The sequence below is a fragment of the Symphalangus syndactylus genome, chromosome 9 (genome assembly GCF_028878055.3).
Source record: "Symphalangus syndactylus isolate Jambi chromosome 9, NHGRI_mSymSyn1-v2.1_pri, whole genome shotgun sequence".
NCBI classification, from domain to species: Eukaryota; Metazoa; Chordata; class Mammalia; order Primates; family Hylobatidae; genus Symphalangus; species Symphalangus syndactylus.
The window spans coordinates 126,747,580-126,768,809 of NC_072431.2; the positions used below are offsets into that span (position 1 = coordinate 126,747,580).

The 21,230-nt window shown below is 37.0% G+C and overlaps 1 long non-coding RNA gene and 1 pseudogene across 1 annotated transcript in view; both read left to right on the forward strand.

Annotated features, from left to right (window-relative positions):
- The window catches only part of LOC129490395 (uncharacterized), a 249,466-nt gene that overhangs the window by 39,754 nt on the left and 188,482 nt on the right, over nucleotides 1–21,230 (forward strand). The window lies entirely within an intron of this gene.
- On the forward strand, nucleotides 18,325–19,166 carry LOC129490393 (peroxiredoxin-1-like; annotated as a pseudogene).

Here is a 21,230-nt window from a genome sequence, read left to right on the forward strand (position 1 = left end):
CATCCAGCAGGCTAGCTTGGGCTTGTGAACATGGTGATTGGAAAGTATTTCAAGAGAAAGTGGAGAGTTTGCAAGGCATCATGAAGCTCAGAACAATATCACTTTCACTGCCTTGTGACGGTCAAACAAGCGGCATGGTCATTTCAGATTCTCTCTCTTGATGAGAAGATATGCAGAGTCACAATGCAAAGGGGAAATGAATACAGGGAAGAGAATAATTATGGCCATTTTTGCAAATTATATATTTTTTGTACTTTGCATCCTATTGCTCTTCCATCTACTATCCCCTTTTTCTGCTTCGTTTCAGAGAAAATCTCAATGAAAAAGTTCTCCATACTCACTCCCTCTATTCCTCTCCTTCCATCATTTAAAATAAAGAATGAAAACCTGTTCTTATAAACATGGCCATGATCTCTACATTGTCAAATTCAAAGGTGGATTTCAATTCTCATGTAATCAACCCGTTACAACCATTTGGTTTGAGTTGCTAGCCCCCATACTTTTTGAAAAAAAATTGTTCATTTGTCACCTGAGATGCACCTCTCTTGATTTTCATTCACCATTCTTTCTCAGTTTCCTTTTCTGGTCCCTCTTCTTTTCCTTAACTTTTAAATATTGAAATACCCTGGGGCTTAGTTCATGGAACAGTCTTGGGTTTTCACTGAGCCCTAAACAATCTTATCCAGTCTCATGGCTTTAAATATCACATTTTTACGTCTTACCTCCAAATTTATATCTGCAGCCAAGATTGTTCACTCAACATCCAGACTTGGACACACAACTACTTACTGGGCTCTCTACTATAGTATCAAACTTAGTATGTCCAAAACAAACTCTTGTTTTTTTTTTCCCACTCCAAACTTCCTACTCATATATTGCTTCTCATATTGGTAAATGCTGTCTTTATTCTCTAGTTACTGAGACCAAAAATTGATATAGGAAACTTAATTTTCTTTCATCTTCACTTCTAGTAGATTAGCAAATCTGATGGCACTACCACTCAAAGAGACACCAAATACAACTGTGATGGTTAATACCGAGTGCCACCTTGATTGGATTGAAGATTTACTGACTTCATATCAGCATTTAAGTATTGTTAACTTTATGGTATAGTATTTGGGTTGGGGATTTGTGCGTTTCTGGTTGTACGAAGGATAGTTGTATTATGTTAGGCATAACTATGACCTTATTATTTTATTTATTTGAAGATTATATATGATCTCAGGAGATGTGTATGGGTTCAAGTTGACAAAGGGTGGACTTACGAAGGTTAATAGCGTGACAACTTTATGGGATTGAAGGATACAAAGTATTGGTCCTGGGTGTGTCTGTGAGGATGTTGCCAAAAGAGATTAATATTTGAGTCAGTGGGCTGGGAATAGCAGATCCACCCCTAATCTGGTGGCCACAATCTAATCAGCTGCCAGCGAATATAAAGCAGGCAGGAAAATGTGAAAAGGTGAGACTGGCCTAGCCTCCCAGGCCACATCTTTATCTTGTGCTGGATGCTTCCTGTCCTCAAACGTCAAACTGAGTTCTTCAGTTTTGGGACTCAAACTGGTTCTCCTTGATCCTCAGCTTGCAGACAGCCTATTGTGGGAATCTTGTGATCGTATAAGTTCATACTTAATAAACTATTAACTTACATATATATCCTATTAGTTCTGTCCCTCTAGAGAACCCTCACTAATACAACAACCCATTCTCATCATTTCTGTAACAGCTACACTGGTCTCTGCCATCACATGGAACTTTGTCTTAGTTTCTGCTTTTGCTCTCTTCCCTTTTGTCTATTGCCTGTATAGCAGCTGTGTAATCCAGAATAACAACATAAATGAGATTATGTTACTCCTTTTCTCAATGCATTTCACTGAGAGTAGAATGCAAAGTTCTTAACCTAGCCCACAAGGCTGCACATGCTTGAGTGTCTCACAGCCTCTCTGATCTCATTTCCTATCATTTTTCTCCTCACTCGCTCTGTTCTAACCATACTAGCTTATCTGCCATTCCTTGTACTTACTGAGTACATTCCTACTACAAAGCCTTTGCACTTGTTCTCTTTGCCTGAGAAGTGCTCCCTTGTATAATCATGGGGCTCATTCCATGACTTCCTTCAGTGCTCTGCTCAGATATCACCTTTCCTAAGATGCCTTCCTTGGTCACTCCATATACAATAGCTGCCAGTCATTCTTCATTGTCCGTATTCTGCTTTATTTTTGTCATAGCACTTATCACATCTGACATAATATTTACTGACTTTGTATTTATTTTATTATTTCCCTTCACTAGAATATTGGCTTCATGAGGGTAGGGACATTGATCACTTTGGTCACTGCTGAATCCCCAAGGCTTGGAACATTCTGAAACACAGCTCTCAGTAAAATGCTGTTGAATCATTGTGTTGTAAAAAAAAAAAAAGCTTATTGTAGTCTTCAGACCCACTGAATGAGGTACATATTGAGCATTATCTCCCTCTACCTTGTAGGTGAAAAATTAAGGCCCAGCAAAGCTAGGTAAGTTTTGGAGTTTATTCAAATGCAGCTGCTTCCAACTATTATTATTATTATTATTATTATTGGTTTTAATCCTAGCCACTATGCAATAGTGACTCCTGCTTACGGAGCAGGCCTGCTGGGAAAAACAAATGAGATAAAGTGAAAATATCAACAGGCACAATATCTGGAATACTTTAGGTGCTAGACCACTCTCTGTTTCTCTTCCTATCACATGATTCTTTTTATATTTCTTTTAATCTTTTAATCTTTTATTTTATATGTGCTTTTTATTGTACACTGATACAAATTGCCTTTGTACATAAGAATGTTTAAAAATTATGAGTTACAGCATGGGCATCATAGTGAGACCCTTACTTTATCAAAAATAAAAAAAAATAATTAGCCTGTTATGGTGGCATGTGCTTGTAGTGCTAACTACTTGGGAGGCTGAGGTGGGAGGGTTGCTTGTGCCCAGGAGTTGAGGCTACTGTGAGCTATGATTGTGTCACTGTACTCCAACCTGGTGGCAGAGCGAGATTCTGTCTCAAAAAAAAAAAAAAAGTGAATTAACAAATTAGCATTGACTTATTTTTATTAGAAGGGTCTTCTATTGTAAAATATACTCATGGTATGTACACAAGACTAGCCAAAGTCAGTTCTGGAACAAAAAATAGTGTAATACCTCTCTGATCATGAGGGTGCCTCACAGTCTTAGTCAAACAGTAGTCTTACAGAAGATACTTTGAAAGACCAAAGCATTTCATAGGTTGTTCAGAAAGTGTCATTAAGTGTTATACAAAATAGAACAAATGTGTCCTGGGATAAAACCTATAAATAATCTGCAGTCATTACACTGTCACTTCTCTGCCTGTAAGCCTGTGCTATAAAATTGGATAAAAAGAGCACTGCAAAATAGAAATGAAAAAGTTTGAATTATCTCTTACAGTTCTATTCTAAAGTGAAGTATAAAGTACATATTCTTTGGAAAAGAAGACCAGGTGATATAAGAATTCCAGAGGAGGGCAGCAAAGATAAAGACAGTAGAATTAACTCAGGTGAAAAGAACAGAGAATCTTACTTTACAAATCTTGTAAATTTTCACAATAGTAAGCATTCTTACGGTGGATCATCCCTTAACCATTCTATTATTCATTGGTTTGCTAAAATGAAGAAATATGAAACCGCACATAATTAACCTCTTTCTCTTAATGTTTCTTTATCCATTTAAGTATATTTGAAAGGCCTATAGTTGTTTGCACTTCTAAAGAATATTATGGTAGAGTTATCACAGCTGGAGCTTATATGACTTAATCTAGTCTTTTATTCAACATATATTTACTGACTGTCTGCTATGTGCATTATGTTAGGTGGTAGGGATATGATGTCTAATTTCACTGGAAAAATAATGCCTAATTTCTTAAAGCTTTTACCAGGTTAGTGAATTATTTATAAACTGAAGTGCATTGGTAGTTATACCCATTGATAGCATTGTTACTATTCACTTATAATCTGATATGAGAATGGAATGAAGTTACAGCTGGCAGAACAGAGCTTGTGTTTAACTCTGAACATACCTATAGGAAAGCATGATATTTAGAGCAAAAACATAAACAGCTTAAGAATGGGGTTTTGTAAAATATTTACCTTTGGTTCTAATTGTGTCTGTGTCACTGGACGATAGACTTGTTCTGGTGAAAAAAAAATAGACTAAATAAAATACTTTGATAAAAACAGCTGCATTTTACCTGTTTTTCTAATTCTTATCAGCAAGTTTGATGCTCTGAGGTATGACAGTTTTTTTTTTTTGAGGCTTGTCAGCATATAGTAAATTAAAAGACTATTTGGATGATGCTACTTAAATTTTCAGACTACAGTATTCTTCCCACTGTGAATACAGTGTATTGTTTAGGCTGATATATGTTGCTATCAAGTGATAGAAAACTATTTATGCAATAGAGCTGTAAAATACTGAATGGCCATAAAGTCTAGAAAACGTTTTAATACAGTATCATTCAACACATTATGTGCTGTAATGTGGTATCAATAACCTGTGTGTGAGTGTGTATACCATTATATGTATTCACCTTTGTTTGCAGACTTTATAGCCATTTGGTCAAACGATTTAAAATTTAACATTTGAGTCCAGCTGCATCTGATTGTTTTTTCTCTGACTAACTGAAGACTGATAGAAATCGAGTCAAATCTAATTTTTTAAGTGAAATTTTTAAAGTAAGAAAAAATATTAAAAAAAAAAAAAAACAAGAACAGAGAATACAGTCTGAGTTTTTAATGGTAGGGTATTTGGTCCCTTCAAGAATGTGGTTGGTTCCTGAATCCTCCCTCTATCTTGTTTGCTTGCCACACTGGGCTGCCTGTTCAGGGCTCCAGACACCCAATGTGCTTCTTGCTTCCCGTACTTTATATCAAGCTCCTTCGGTTAGCCTGAAATAACTATACCTCTCTTTTTTATCCTTTGAAATCCTTTATGGTTGAGACCAAATTTCACTCCTCCCTCTATGTGTCATGGTCAAAACAATTTTTGCAAAATTCTAATTGATGCACATGTCAGTCCTTCTCTGTGTTCCCCGGTCAATTTTCTGGTCGTTTCTTCATGGAAATTACTTAGCAGATTTTAAGATTCTTGGTGAGAGGATCCTTATGTTCTTCATCTATGTATTATTATCAATGCACCTAACAGTTTTCAATAAAATTGTCTCAAACAAATGAAGAGAAATACACAAGAAGTCATCCTAAGTTTTTAACCTGTGGTTTGCAGATCTATTTTATGAATACCCATGAAAATAGTGGCTGCCTTGTTTATGCTGAAAAATGTTAGCCATGGGGCAGTGAGGACAATGAACATAGGAGGCATTGGAGTCCAGGAACCTGAAGTCACACCCTGGCAATGGGATCGTATAAGATACTTCAACTTTTTGGCTGGGCGTGGTGGCTCACGCTTGTAATCCCAGCACTTTGGGAGGCCGAGGCGGGCGGATCACGAGGTCAGGAGATCGAGACCACTGTGAAACCCCGTCTCTACTAAAAATACAAAAAATTAGCCGGGCGTGGTGGCGGGCGCCTGTAGTCCCAGCTACTCGGAGAGGCTGAGGCAGGAGAATGGCGTGAACCCGGGAGGTGGAGCTTGCAGTGAGCCGTGATTGCGCCACTGCACTCCAGCCTGGGCGACAGAGCAAGACTCCGTCTCAAAAAAAAAAAAAAAAAGATACTTCAACTTTTTGAGCCTCAGTTTTCTCAAATACAAAATGGGAATCATACAACCTATACATTTCAGGCTTATAGTGAAGATTAGAAATAAATCTACAAATCACATAGCAATAATAATTATTATTATATAATGGTTGATTATCTAAAGAATAATTTGCTCTGGATAGTAGAATGTTCCTGTAAATTGAGAATTGTAAATTTTTAAGAAAATAGAATAAGTGGTCCTCATTTTCAAAAGATAAACTCTAGAAACACATTTGACTAAGTAAATTCATTAATTTTGCAGAGAAAAAAATAGCCATTTTGGGGGGTTTAGGCTGGTGTGATCCAAACTGTAAGTTGTAGTGTATTATTGGTTGATGAAATAAATTTAGTAGGTCAAGACCGGCATTACCATATGTAATAGATTAACATTTAATAAGAAAATATTACAGTGCATTTAACTTAATAATGATGAGAATGATTTATGGCAAGCATAGTTAAATTCAATACTTATGCACATGTGTGTTTTAGATAGGCATATAAAAGGTATGTCTTATTGGTTGTCATGGTCAACATTTTTGCAGAGTGCTCAGCTACAGGATATCAAATAATAAGTTAGTACTTACCAGCTACTTTCTCGCAAAAGTAATCATTAGAAGATAAAGGGTTAATCTGTACTGGCTGGGTAAGACATTAGCTGGTACAGAGCACCAGAAGTATTTGAAATCGCAAGGGTTTCAAAGCTAAAAATACCTTATGCATAATTCAGCTTTTTTTGGATAATTCATTAACCTTTTACAATTTTTCTAAACCACATAGTCTTTATCATGATTATTAATTATTAGCATACAGAAGTGTTCTGGAAAGATTTAGTTAAAGTGTGCTTTAGTTAAAAGCACAGAAGACTTTCCTATATATGAATATAAGCCAGGGTGAAATAAAAGGGTTATTCTTTTCCCCATAGTTCATTGAGATGTGTTCCATGCCCCTGAATGCAGAGGGGAAAATTGGTTAAAATGAGAATTTCAACCCTCTTTGCTTCAAAATATTTGAAAATATCACATAATGGAAGAATGGCCCCGCCTAGACCAGAGGTTCTTAATTAGGGGTCCATGAGCCACATTCAATTATATATATTTTTTCTTCTGGTATTTTTCTTGTTTCAGTGAAAATTATTTTTAAATAAATTACTTTTATATCAAATGTTATGGAAGCAATGTTTTGCCCTAAACAAATTGTAGTGAGCCAGGAGATCCTACTGCATAATTTAGATAGTTATAACCATCGTTTTGGTGTTATAATTTCTGTAATAGATTTCTCTTTATAGGCGTTAAGTAAAACATATCCTGACATCAGGCTTGTGGATATCTGTCTTTATGTTATTTGGTCTAAGTTAATTCAAAAGTGTTTAAAATGAGAAATAGAAAATTCACATATTCTATCACTGAAAGCATTGCTATAAGGCACTACTCACATAGTATATGGTTCTTGACAAGGAGAAAAGGAAGACAATGAGCCTGCTTATGTATTTCATATTTTCCCACATTGAAAATATCGTGAAAGATTCATATATTTTTCTATGAGAAGAATTTTCCATTAGAAATGCATGTAGTTGGAAAAAATCTCAAATTTGTTGAAATATTAAAACTTTGTCTCAAATGCTACCCAGAGAATCCTTTGGCTAAGGAAGCCAAAAACTGAAAGAAGTTGGTGAAGTCATGGCATGATCTGTAACTAAGAGCAAGAAAAAAATGTAAAGCAGTGCCTTGGTCCACCAGTATCATCAATTTCAGATTATTGACATTTCTTTTATGACTTAGAAGGAGGTCATAAAAGAATTGACAACGGAAAGAAATTGTTCTTATCTCTGAGTGAAGCCAGCTCCTGGTATTCATCTGCTGTGTGCACACTAATTCCGTTAAGGAAGAATTCCTATTTTTGTGCATCTCTTTGGGACTATTTAAAGGTCTTCAAATGGTATAGTTTCTTTGCCAAGTAAAATTTTGCTGGGATGAAACTTTTTCTACTTTATGCATGATGAAGCACCATCAGAGTTTAGCAGCTCTTATTGTTCCTAACTTTTGTGAAGAAACAAAGGTTTACGTACCATTGTGATTTAGGACTTTCTATGTCAGTATACATTGGAATAAAATAATGCTGCCTGCAGTCCTAAAATAAACTTCTTCTTCCATGAATGCTATTGACATTGTGAAAACTAGAGCCATAAATCATCATCTTGCCAGTAAATGAGACAAAATAAACAATTCTTATCTAATTTACAGAGGTTTACTGATTTCTTATAGGTCATATCTTGATATGCTTCACTGCACTCCAGGCAGAAGTTTCACTCATTTGGAATCCAACAAAATACCTGCCAAATAATTTGATAAGAATTATTTCATTAATAACATGGCCTTATGTGTAGATTTCACCTCATAATGCATTCATTCAACACTTCTTTTTTAAAAAAATGAATAAAGAGATAAGTCTTTTGTTTCAAGGTCTTACAATGTTATGGTGGGCCAATATTATGGTCCTATAATGTTAGGTCCTACAATGGTGTTATCGATGTTGCTGAAAAGCTCAGAACTCTCAGAGTGTCCCAAAGCTGATACTTTGGTAAAAGAGATCAGAGGAAGATTGTTGTGTGAGGTTCCTGAGAACATGTATCCTTGGCTGGCTCAGCAAGTCAATTTATTTTTCTATGGAAATCTATAGACATCTAGAAACAGGAAGTATGCTTGAGATTTACTCCTGCAGAGAAGACATTAGGCTTAACATGGATTTTCTCTTCTTCCTCATTGTCATGGTAAACATTGAAGAGGCAGACATCCTTAAAGACTTAAGTGCAAGGTTACTGTGTACACAGCCATATGCAATGGCATCACCACAGTACTTTTAAGCTGAAGGAGATTAGTTTGGTCCAAACAGTCCTGAAGAATTATAGTTTCTTGACTCAGCCTCCCCTGTATGATAAAGTTAGCTGTAGGAGATCCACTTCTCTTTGTTCTTATGTTGTTTTGTGGGTCTAGACATTGGGGACTTGTGGGCATCAACTTTAAAGACAGGATTAACAGAAAGTAAAAGATAATATAAAAGATAACACACATATTTCCATGTGAAAGACAATGCCATACTCTGACATACTTGAGCATACTTCCTGTTGAAGTTCAAAAGTGTCATCTTTAACTTGTACATTTTGGGCTTGTCAGACACATTCAAGTAAGCAGTAGTTATGAGGCAGGTAACAACTACAACCCAAGAACCCAACAAATGTACTTGCATCCAACTGATAGGTTAGCTGGAGGCATGCTGATTTAGGATGGCCTGAGATGCATGACCTGACTCTGCTCCAAGTGATCTCTCATCCTCCAGCAGCTTAGCCAATGTTTGTTCTCATGGCAAAAGCAAGGGTATCAGTTCTCCCTGTATCTAAGCTATTCGTAGTCTAACTTTGCAGCTCTTCTTATTCAAAGATGAAGTCTGTTTCTCTACCTCTTAAATCTAGGCTGGACTTACGACTTCCTTAGGCCCTTAGGCCAAAGCATATGATGGAAGTGATGGCATGCCTGTTCTGAATTGAGGCCCCAAAGACCTTTCATGTTTGCACCCACTCTCTTGAACCCTTGCTTTTGCCATGAGAACAAGCTTTGGCTAAGCTGCTGGAGGATGTGAGATCATGTGGAGCAGAGTCAGGTCATGCATCTCAGGCTATGCTAGATCAGCATGCCTCTGGCTAACCTATCAGTTGAATGCAGATGTATGAACAAGCCCAGCTGAGATGAGCTGAGCCAAGACTAGGTTAGGAGAACTGCACAGGTGGCCCATAGACTCATGAAAAATAGTACACAATTGGTGTTTTAAGCAACTGTGTTTTGAGGTGATTTGTAACTCAGATATAGCTATATGATGCAGATGTCTACATAGATTGTGCCTCTTTTAAAAATAAGAGAGTTTGTAATAATATATGTCAGGCAAAGCATGACATCTACAAGGCACTTTGTATATAGTATTTTTTTTTTTAAATCTCACACAGGATATTCTTTCTAATATACTGCAATGCATCTCTATGGTAAATACTTGAATTCTTAAGATCTTAGCTGGACATTTCCCACAAATGTACTTTTTTTTAAAGAAAGGATTCTATCCAGTCACATTTACTATATTTATCAAGAATCTTAAAAAAAATCTAAGCTGAAAGATCAAGAAAAATGCTCATTAAGTGTTTGATCCATTGGCTACATATACTACAACTTTTCTCACCTTTAACGGTAATATTTCCAACAGTACGCACGGAATAGTTTCTCATTTCCTACACACATGCATATAATAAGCAAGAAAAGCAAAATCCCTAAAGAGAAAATGAGCTCTGGAAACCTTTCTTACATACTTTATTAATCGTCACAGAATCTTTGCAATTTCCCTTATTAACAAATTTTAGTTGCTGTAAACACATATAATAGCTCACATCATGAATGAGGCAGAAAATGATTTACTATAGGTTTGTCTGATAGATATGTAACATATGAATCAAAGAACACCTCAAAGTTGTAGCAATATGGAATGAACAGAAACACAGCACTGAATAGAAATGAAATAGTAAGTTACATTCTCCAAACTCTGGATAAATACTAAAAGTAGTTTTAGAAGATGATGCAAATTATCTAATTATTTACAGCAAAGGGATGAAAATAACAGGTGTCCATTATACTTATGCAGCTGTCCCCTCAGCTTGTCCCCAAATATTTCCTTGTCTAGTATGACCTAGAGGAGACCAAAAACCTTTGTCCATGTTTATGGAGGGTGGAGGGAGAGGAAAGTGGAGAGACAGGAGGAGAAACCAGGGAAACCAGGTGCAACACTTTTCTTAATAATAAGCTGGGAAGAAAAATCTTGACATGAGGGCCATAATGATGAATTGGAGAGTTTAACGAGAAAAGTATTCATTCTCTTTCTCCAGCCAAATGTTAAGGCCACAGGCTCCACTCTGTGTTGGATGTCAAACCAAGGTGTTGGCAGGTACAGCTATCTAAAAAGTCAGGTCTTTTACACTTTGTTAGTATTCTCAGCAGACTAAGGTTGAGCTCTTGCCAATGTGGAAGGCTTCCAGATTCAAGAGATAAATGTCCCGAATACTCGAATTGTCTCAGGTCTGAAGGCTGCTGAGCACACAGTGCAGTGATGATCCACCAGAGTTCATCGCAGGCTAGGTGACAGCAGTCTATGTGGGTGCAGGGAATTTGCCAGGTTATATATGCATATGTATATATGTATATGTAGATATGTATGCATATATGTGCATGCATATATGTAAATGCCTCAAGACCGTACCTTTAGTTTCTTTGCTGTTTTTATTACACTTCTTGAATGTATTCCCTTCCTAGCCAGGAAAAAAAGTCATAAACATTTGAATCTACTTTGTAACCACATCTGTGGAATTATTGAATCCAGACTGTGTATGTGTTTTTTGGATTTAAATTTTGCTTTTGACTCCAGACTGCTCAAATGAATGGGGATTCTGTCTGGGGTTACCAAATTCCACTTAATGCCAATGCTTTTGTAGCTCATTTAAGCAGACTCAGTTATTTGAGTTGTCTTACAGCAGGAACTAGACAAACAGGTTAAGGTCCAGACAGGTTAAATATCTTACTCTGGAAATCCAAGTCCAAATTGGGGATTAGCCCTCAACTTAATAGTTATTACACCCATTACTCAGGGTTTTGGATCACATTGCTTCCACAGAACTTCGTTCCAAGGAAGGAAGACTGGGGATGTATTTGTCAGGCGGTAAATCAACTACTTTTTTTTTTTTTTTTTTTTTTTGAGACGGAGTCTCACTCTGTCGCCCAGGCTGGAGTGCAGTGGCACAATCTCGGCTCACTGTAAGCTCTGCCTCCTGGGTTCACACCATTCTCCTCCCTCAGCCTCTCCGAGTAGCTGGGACTACAGGCGCCCGCCACCACGCCCGGCTAATTTTTTTGTATTTTTAATAGAGACGGGGTTTCACCATGGTCTCGATCTCCTGACCTCGTGATTCGCCCGCCTCGGCCTCCCAACGTGGACTACTTCTATTTAAAATTCTCAAAGACCTCTGGAGCAAAGCATCTATCTAAATCTAAAGATCAGAGAGTGGGAAAGACACTGAGAAATGAGAAATGCTCATAGACTTGGGCTCTTTGTTCTAGCTGTTACTTATAGTGCTGCCTTAAAAAATTCTAAACATCCTGAGCGTTATCTGTTTTACATGTAAAGCATATATAATAATACCTACCTTTGGAGGTTATTGTAAAGGTTAAATAACATATGTATATACAATACCAGCAAAATGACTGATATTTATTAAATAAATAGTTAATAAAGTTATACAGTTCCTACTTCTACATGATTTTGATTTCCACCCTTCACCTCTAAATAAATCAATGAACTACTGCCATAATTTTACCACCTTTATATTGGGATTTTAATTTTTTTTTTTTTTTTTAGAGTTTCAAGGATTATTTTATCTATGAAAATGCTGGCCAAGTGCGATGGCTAATGCTTGTAATCCCAACACTTTGGGAGGCCGAGACAGGTGGATCATCTGAGGTCAGGAGTTCGAGACCAGCCTGGCCAACATGGTGAAACCCCATCTCTACTAAAAATACAAAATTAGCTGGGCATGATGGCAGGTGCCTGTAATCCCAGCTACTCGGGAGGCTGAGGCAGGAGAATCACTTGAACCGGGGAGGTGGAAGTTGCAGGGAGCCCAGATGGCGCCATTGCACTCCAGCCTGGGCGTCAGAGCGAGACTCTGTCTCAAAAAGGAAAAAAAAAAGAAAACGCTATGTATTATTTACAACACAGGCTAGGTTACTAGAATAAAACATTGGCTTAAACAAGAGAGTGTTATTTATTTTATTTCTCTCTCCTGTAACAGTCCACAGCAGCAGATTTGGTAGCTTGATGGAATTGACAGGGTCCTATCATCTTGAGGCTGTGTTATCCTAAGGAGTTATCTTTAGCCAATGGTTGAGGATAAGATGATTTATCGCACCAGTGTAAAATGAGAAAGAGGACTGCACTGGTATGTTCACTTATTTTAAGGACTACTTATGTATAATTTACAGCCTACCCCCACCCCCGCCCTGCCACACACACACACACACACTCACATCCTGCTTTCAAGACCCTAGTCACATGCCTCACATCAAAATGGAAAGCAGTCTAGGAACTGGGGGTTGTGGTGTTTAGCTAGGAGGTCATGTGTTCAGCTAAAGAATCTACTACTATAGAGGAAGGGAAACACTACTAGCATGTAGTGTATATGAACTACTAGCATGTAGTGTATATGAACAGTATGGATTGGAGGGTGGGTAATTAGTCATCTCTGTCACAGTTTGTTTGGGAGAATTGCTTATACATGGAGTAAATTTTAACTGTGGAAAGGACTTTAAAGGTCATAAAGTCTCATCCGTCTCTTTTCCTAAATTCCTTTACAAGAACACGGGAACTTAATTGAAACGCAATAATCCATTACCAAACATAGTTGTCCCAGCTGTGCTTTTGAGGAGTTTTGATATATATGCAGAAAAATGTATTATAGTTACATGTTCAACATTAAGTTTTTCTTTATTCTTTTATTCAGCAAATATTTATTGATCTCCTAGATGAAGATACTGTAGTAAACAACAGGTAGAAATCTCTGCCCTCATAAAACATGCATTTCTGTGTGGGGTGATTCACAAGAAAACAATTAACAAAATACATGGTGTACATTGTGTAGAATGTGATAAATAACTTGGAAAAAATAAAACAGAGAAGAGGATATTGCGATTATGACTATGGTGGTCAGGAAAAGCCTTGTTGAGAAAGTAACACCTGAGAAAAAGACTAAAGTGGTCAGGTGAGGAAGCTGTGTGCCTGTCTGCTTGGAAGGTAGAGAGAAGAGGGAGATGAGGTCACGGTAGTCACAAAAAGCTAGAATATATAGGGCCTTCTACCCCATAGTAAAATTTGGGGGTTTGAGCTGAGTACAGTTTTGATCTGATGTATGTTTTAGAATGATCTCTGCCTTGCTTTGTTGAACAAAGACTGCAGGGAAGCACTGGTAAAATCAGGAACACCAGTAAGGAGGCTATCGCAATAATCCAGGTGAGAGGCAGGGGAATAGACGTGAACTTGATGAGCAATGTCTGATTGTTGAATATATTTTAAAAATTGAGCATTCAGCAGGCACGGTGGCTCACGCCTGTAATCCTAGCACTTTGGGAGGCCGAGGCGGATGGATCATGAGGTCAGGAGATCAAGACCATCCCGTCTAACACGGTGAAACCCTGTCTCTACTAAAAATACAAAAAATTAGCCGGGTGTGGTGGCGGGCGCCTGTAGTCCCAGATACTCAGGAGGCTGAGGCAGGAGAATGGCGTGAACCCGGGAGGTGGAGCTTGCAGTGAGCAAGATTGCACCACTGCACTCCAGCCTGAGAGACAGAGCGAGACTCTGTCTCAAATAAAAAAAAAAAAAAAAAAAAAAAAAAAAGCTTTCAGTTTTTGCTGATGAATATCTGCAAGTGAACATCAATAAGGGAGGGGGTGTGTAGGCCACACGGCATCTGCTCCCTAACAGAAATTAAAGACTGTCAGATTAACTGATGGACTATAAATAGACTATCAATTATTTCCTTGCTTTTCATACATGGATGTAATGTCATACCCTCAACCCACTGGTTTTTCTAGAGTCTAATTTATTAACCATATTCATTGCAAGCTTTTCTGCTACTTTTGAAAATGTCAACTCTTACTTTTGGAATCAGATTGTCCCGGCATGGAATCTAGAAATAAAAACTGTAAACAACTTTTGTGAAGATTCCTATTGCTGCGGTTTGTATGTTTACATCCCCTCAAAATTTATATGCTGTAATACTCACCCCCAAGATGATGGTATTATAAGGAAGGGCTGCTAGGAGGTGATTAGGCCATAGGGGCAGAACTCTCATGAATGGGCTTAGTGCCTTTATGAAAAAGGCCAGAAAGAGACCTCTGTCCTATTTTACTATGTGAGGACACAGAAAGAAGGCAGTAGCTATGAGTCAGAAAGTGGCCCTCACTGGGCACATTCAGAAATAATGCTTTACCAGCTATCTGGGCATCCCTCAGCCCAGGCAAGTTAGCACATAAAATTAACTATCACACTTATGTACTTTAAAGTTTGATTACCACTGCCTTAGAGCTCAGGGGAAAAATACCTAATTCTTCTTGCATGCATAGCTTCTCAAATGTTTCAGTACAGCTCTGCAGATATTTTCCTCCTTATCCTACACCAGCTGAATCTTTACACTCCCTGGACAAATATCCACAGCCCTTTCTACCTTAAATGAAATGTTTCCACATGCATTTTCCCAAGAAATGTATACACTTTAATATTATATTAAGTAGCATGGGAGTAGTTTTAGCCCTTGTCATCCTCCTACTAATAAGTTTATTCATAGGTTGTGTTCATTTTTCCATTATTTTTCTCATTTTTATGAATAGCTTATATTTTATTTATAAAAAATGTAATTAACCCAAGCAGCAAGTTAATATTTTATATTGCAAGTTTTATATAGTTTATAATATTTTTTAAAAATTAGTATTATATGTCTTTTATTGAATATGTTCCCATTAAAATGTAGTATGAGTAACATACTAGATTCATTTATAAGGGAGTTGGGGAAAATGTTCCCCTAATTTGTCTCGTCTTAAAACTCATTCTTTTCTGAGGGTTTATTCACATGCCTTCTCTAAGTTGATAGTTTTACAAATCCAAGTAATTCAAAAGATTTTATGCTTTTGGATTGGTAAAATATTAGGGGTTATAGCTATGTGGGAATTTTTAAATAGGCATCTATTATATTTTTCCTATACTTTGAAATAATATTGGGTTTCAAAGGTTTACTTTAACTGAACCAATAATCAACATATCTGCAAATGTTATTAAGCCCCTTAAATTCTACTTTACCTTTTTCAGGTGCAGATTATTTTTCAGTAAAATGTATATGGCTCATAATAACCATTTGGCGACATAATGGAACACAATTTCACTATGTGGAAAAATGGGACATTATATATGCTTTTATTTTGCTTTAAAGGTGGAGGTTGGCATATTATATTTAAATTAAAATTGTTACAGGATAACTTGAATTCTATTCGAATGTAACATTAAGCTGTTATTCTGTTTGTTTTTATTTCTCTTTCTTTTAATCTGCGCTAGCCATAAATTTAACTCAACAAAATCATCACATTTTCCACAGAGCAGTCTAGCCCATCTCTTCCATACCTGAGTTTTTCTTTTCTGCACAGTTCTTCCCCCTACGTATTTGCTTTTAAATTTTTATGTAATATCTTAATTGAATTTTTAATATACACTATCGTCTTGTCTGTTTATTTGTTACTTGAGCTTTGTCCTGCGTTCTATTCAAATGCTAACTCATTTAAAGTGGATCAAAAACATGCATACTTGGCCTAGGCTGGTATTTTCATGATTCCATTCCTCTTAGTTAAGGAGCAGAATCACTGACTTATAAAAAGTTAAAAGCTAGAAGAAAGGATCTGGAGTTGTGGTACCTTATTTTACAACCTAGGTTTGCTGCGTTTCTTATGAAAGTCCCTGAAATTCTCTGTCTTCAATTAAAAAAAAAAAGCTATAAAAAGGTTATAGCTATTTCATATAATTGTTGTATGATTCATAAGATAATGTACTTGAAAAGGCCTGGCTTGGTCCTCAATATTACTAGAAAAAATACTATAAACTTTTTTCTTTTATTGTCTTCAAACACACTTAACCAGTGATGTGTGTGTGTGTGTGTGTGTGTGTGTGTGTGTGTATCTCCCTCTTGTCTATCTCTTTCTGGCTCTCTCACTCTTTATATATTTATACAGACATATATATACACACACAGAATATATATCTCTGTCATACACACATAAACATATACATGTACATATGTATGTGTGTGTAATATATATATTGTATATATGAAACAGTTAATTCTTTGGGCTGGTTTTAGACATAGGTATTTGGCTTTTTGTTCTAATGTTAAATTTCTTCAAGAGTAAACTTCAATTCTGAAAAATGGCAACTTTATGGTCCACTCTGACTGAGAAATGCTTGCTATTGGCAATGAAAACTGTGTGAAATCTGACAGCCTCACCCCAAGATAAATTTGGGCAGACTTTTTTATTTGACTTAGCCCTCATGAGTGCACACCCATTGAAATGGGTTCCAAAATAGGCAGTGCTTTTTATCACATTTTGCAAACACAGCTTAATTCAACATAAACTGCTTTGCCTTGCATAGTTTTCACTCAAATTCATATATAAGATCAATGTTGCTTTAAATTTAGCCCTTGGTTTTCCTGTAAGTTCATGAACTTGTAGAACAAAAATTAAATTCATAAAATTGGCTTTGGCTTCAACTTGGAAGCCAAGCCCATATTTATGAAAGTTCCCCATTTCCCTAGGAATATTCTATTGTGCTTACTCTCTGGAATTTTTCAGAAGGCAGTATAATTTGGCTAAAAAAAACTAAGAAATTACTACTGTAAAGAAAAAATGATCACTGTCTTTTAATAATACATTGTGATATAACCTAGTTTTAATTGTGGGACTTCTCACTTCTGATTTTTAAGAACCTGTCCAATAGGGAACACAGAGCAGCAACATCAAACAACAGAAATCAACCTGTGAGGGTCTGAAAACTGGAGGCGCTGTGGCTGTGTTCATGTATTTCCGTCGAGGGGGTATGATTGTCATGCTAATGTATACGAAATAATGTATACTAATTAAACTGTATTTCCCCACATTAATAAAATTTGCTGTTACAAATTTAACACTGTAAATACATCAGCTTATAAAATGTTGTGAAACATAACACCATTCTGTAGAGGCAATAATAGACACTTGTAATTTATGTTACTGAAATTCTTTAATGAAATAGCCACACCTTGAAGAATGCCAGTTAGATACTAATTGGTATGCAATTAAATACTCTCTGGGGGGACAAACTCTCAAAAAGAATAAATAACCTGTATCATGGAATAATAATTGGAGTTCTCTCTACTGCATTGCTTCAGCCTAATGCTGGCAAGAGGGACCTCTTTGGCCCACTGCCGGCACTCAGGGCTGAAGAGGTGGTTGAGGCTTCTGGAAAAGGAAGATTATTAGAATGTTTGTGCAAGCCTCTGATGGCTTTTGAATACCTCACTCATGTTTGACTCATCAATGCATTTTGGTCACACCAATGATAAATTTAGTGGTTTAGTCATGATAAAAAGACAGGTGCAACGTTATCTTTTGGAAGAAAGAACAATGAGACCCATATGATTTCAATCTTGGATGAAAATCACCAGTTGCCAATATGAACAAAATGTTTTCAAACCTGGTTCTCCTCTCCTCTTATATGCAATTCCTTTAAAAATTGTGTTTTATATTTCTATTATCTACTGTCTCTATGAGCTGATACTGATATAAAATAATTTTTGATTCTGTTGGTGACTACACAACAGTTCCAATTAATTTGAAATAGAAAGTCATATAGCATAAAATATTATTGCTTTCATGTTTCATTAAGAATAACTATCATAGCATCCTCTTCCTGCCTGGCGTTGGTGGTTTGTTCTCAGAGGCTTGTGTCAGGACTGCTGATAGGAAGATGTCTTCAGGAAATGCTAAAATTGGGCACCCTGCCCCCAACTTCAAATCCACAGCCGTTATGCCAGACAGTCAGTTTAAAGATATCAGCCTGTCTGACTACAAAGGAAATACGTTGTATTCTTCTTTTACCGGCTTGACTTCACTTTTGTGTGCCCCACAGAGACCATTGCTTTCAGTGATACAGATGGATTTAAGAAACTCAACTGCCAAGTGATTGGTGCTTCTGTGGATTCTCACTTCTGTCAGCTGGCATGGATCAACACACCTAAGAAACAAGGAGGACTGGGACCGATGAACATTCCTTTGGCCTCAGACCCGAAGCGCAACATTTCTCGGGATTATGGGATTTTAAAGGCTGAAGAAGGCATCTCATTCAGGGGCCTCTTTATCGTTGATGATATGGGTATTCTTCAGCAGATGACTATAAGTGACCTCCCTGTTGACTGCTCTGTGGATGAGACTTTGCGACTAGTTCAGGCCTTCCAGTTCACTGACAAACATGGGGAAGTGTGCCCAGCTGGCTGGAAACCTGGCAGTGATACTATCAAGCCTGATGTCCAAAACAGCAAAGAATATTTCTCCAAGCAGAAGTGAGTGCTGGGCTGTTTTAGTGCCAGGCTGTAGTGGGAACCCCTGAGAACAAAATCTCTTCTGTATTTTTTTTTTCCATGAGTAAAATACAAGACTTCAGATTCAGCCGAATTGTGGTGTGTTACAAGGCAGGCCTTTCCTACAGGGGGTGGAGAGACCAGCCTTTCTTCCTTTGGAAGGGATGGCCTGAGTTGTATTGTGGGGAGGCCACTGATTTGTATGATGTGTCAGTAGAGGGCATCAACCCATTGATGTTTTGTAGTTTGTATTAAACTTGAACTGAGAAAAAAATAAAAGAATATCATAATGTATTTTCTTATTTTAATTTATTTTATCAGATATTTAAATTACAAAAGTAATACATGCTGTCGTCAAAAACAAAACAAAACAAGTATACTCGAAACATGGTAAATGGACTGTACTCTTACTCTCTCCAATCAGCTTTCTCCAGTATACTCAATGCTTGTAACTTGTTTTAAACTCTTCTGTCTTTATTCCAACAAATAAATAAATAACTTTAAAAACATGTAGAGTTTTTTTATTTTCTTTTTACAAAAATATGGTTATGCAGTATGCTTTATGTTTGAACTTGCTTTTCTAAAACCAAAGTATCATGTATATACCTCAGTCTTTCTGTAGACAAATGTTTTATAATTTATTCAGCCTGCTTCTATTAGTGGACATGTATGTTTTATCTCTTTTTTTCTATTATTTTCCTTTTCTTTTCCTACTATAATGATGTGTACATAAACATTCTTTTACAAATATCCTGACATAAAACTCTATATTATTAGACTAGAGTTCCCTAGATGGGATTTCTAGGTCAAAGGATGAGCACATTTTACATTGTAGTATATTCTTACATGTTCCTTTCATATAATATATTGCATTTTAATTTTTGTTTTATTTTACATAACTGCTTCCTCACTAGGTTGAATTGCCAGAGGGTAAGGACTCTTCTATTTATCTATGTGGTTAGCAACAAACATTTTTTATTTTTTTAAATTCTGAAAATAAAAGGTTTGATTAGTCAGCCATATTAACATGACTGTATTGTTCCTTTGCTACTCCCTTGTACTCCATCTTAATTGAAAACACCTTCCTTAGGACTGAAGCTGTCATTTGTTCTTACCTTTTCTTAACATCCACAACCCCTATAGTGTGTCACAAATCAATGATTTGTTCATTGCTGCCCTATAATCTTAGCTGATTATTTGTGCACTTTGTTGCTGTTGTGAATCCATATTGACCACATTTTCTAAATGATCATTCTATTCACTGTGTATTGGGGATACAGTTAAAGGTAGGAGACAGCAGCTTTCAACTCGGCCGCACATTGGAATCAAATGCTTGGGCTCCACCCATGTCTGATTGAATCAATCTGGTAGGACAGGATGGGAGCCCAGGCAATTGTGTTCTTAAGAATTTCACTAGGTAATTCTGATCCTAAGTAAGGATTAAGACCCATTGGTAGGCCAGGTGCAGTGGCTCACGCCTGTAATCCCAGCTCTTTGGGAGGCCGAGGTGGGTGGTTTACCTGAGGTCAGGAGTTCGAGACCAGCCTGGCCAACATGGTGAAAGCCCTACTAAAATTCAAAAATTAAAAATACTAAAAATACACAAATTAGCTGGGTAGCACACACCTGTAATCCCAGCTACTCAGGATGCTGAGGCAGGAGAATCGCTTGAACCTGGGAGGCAGAGGTTGCAGTGAGCTGAGATTGTGACACTATACTCTAGCCTGGATGACAGAGCAAGACTCTGTCAAATGAGAAAAACAAAACAAAACAAAACAACCCACTGGTAAAAGAATGAGAGTGGTCTTCTCTTTCTTAAAGTTGCATTTTTCCAGCCTGGTAAATATGGGACTTCCATTCAGACACGGAGTCACAGCCCACGCCATTGTAAATACTACAAACACAGGTGGCCATATTGAGAGTTGAGGTTAGACGGAAACTGGGGGCAAAATGCAAAAAGCAAGAGATTTGATATATGTGTAAACAGACAGAATTGAGTCAAGGTGGGGATATTTTTTTGTATCAAGTTGAATAGTGTTCCACTAAAATTCATATCCACCCAGAACCTGTGTATGTGACCATATTTGGAAATAGGGTCTTTGCAGATGTAATTAAGTTGAAGTCATACTAGACTGGGGTCAGTCCTAAATCCAATGACTTGTGTCCTTATAAAGAGAGACACCAAGTTACACACACACACAGAGAAGAAAGCCAGGTGAAGACAAAAGCAGCAATTGGAGTGATGCAACACT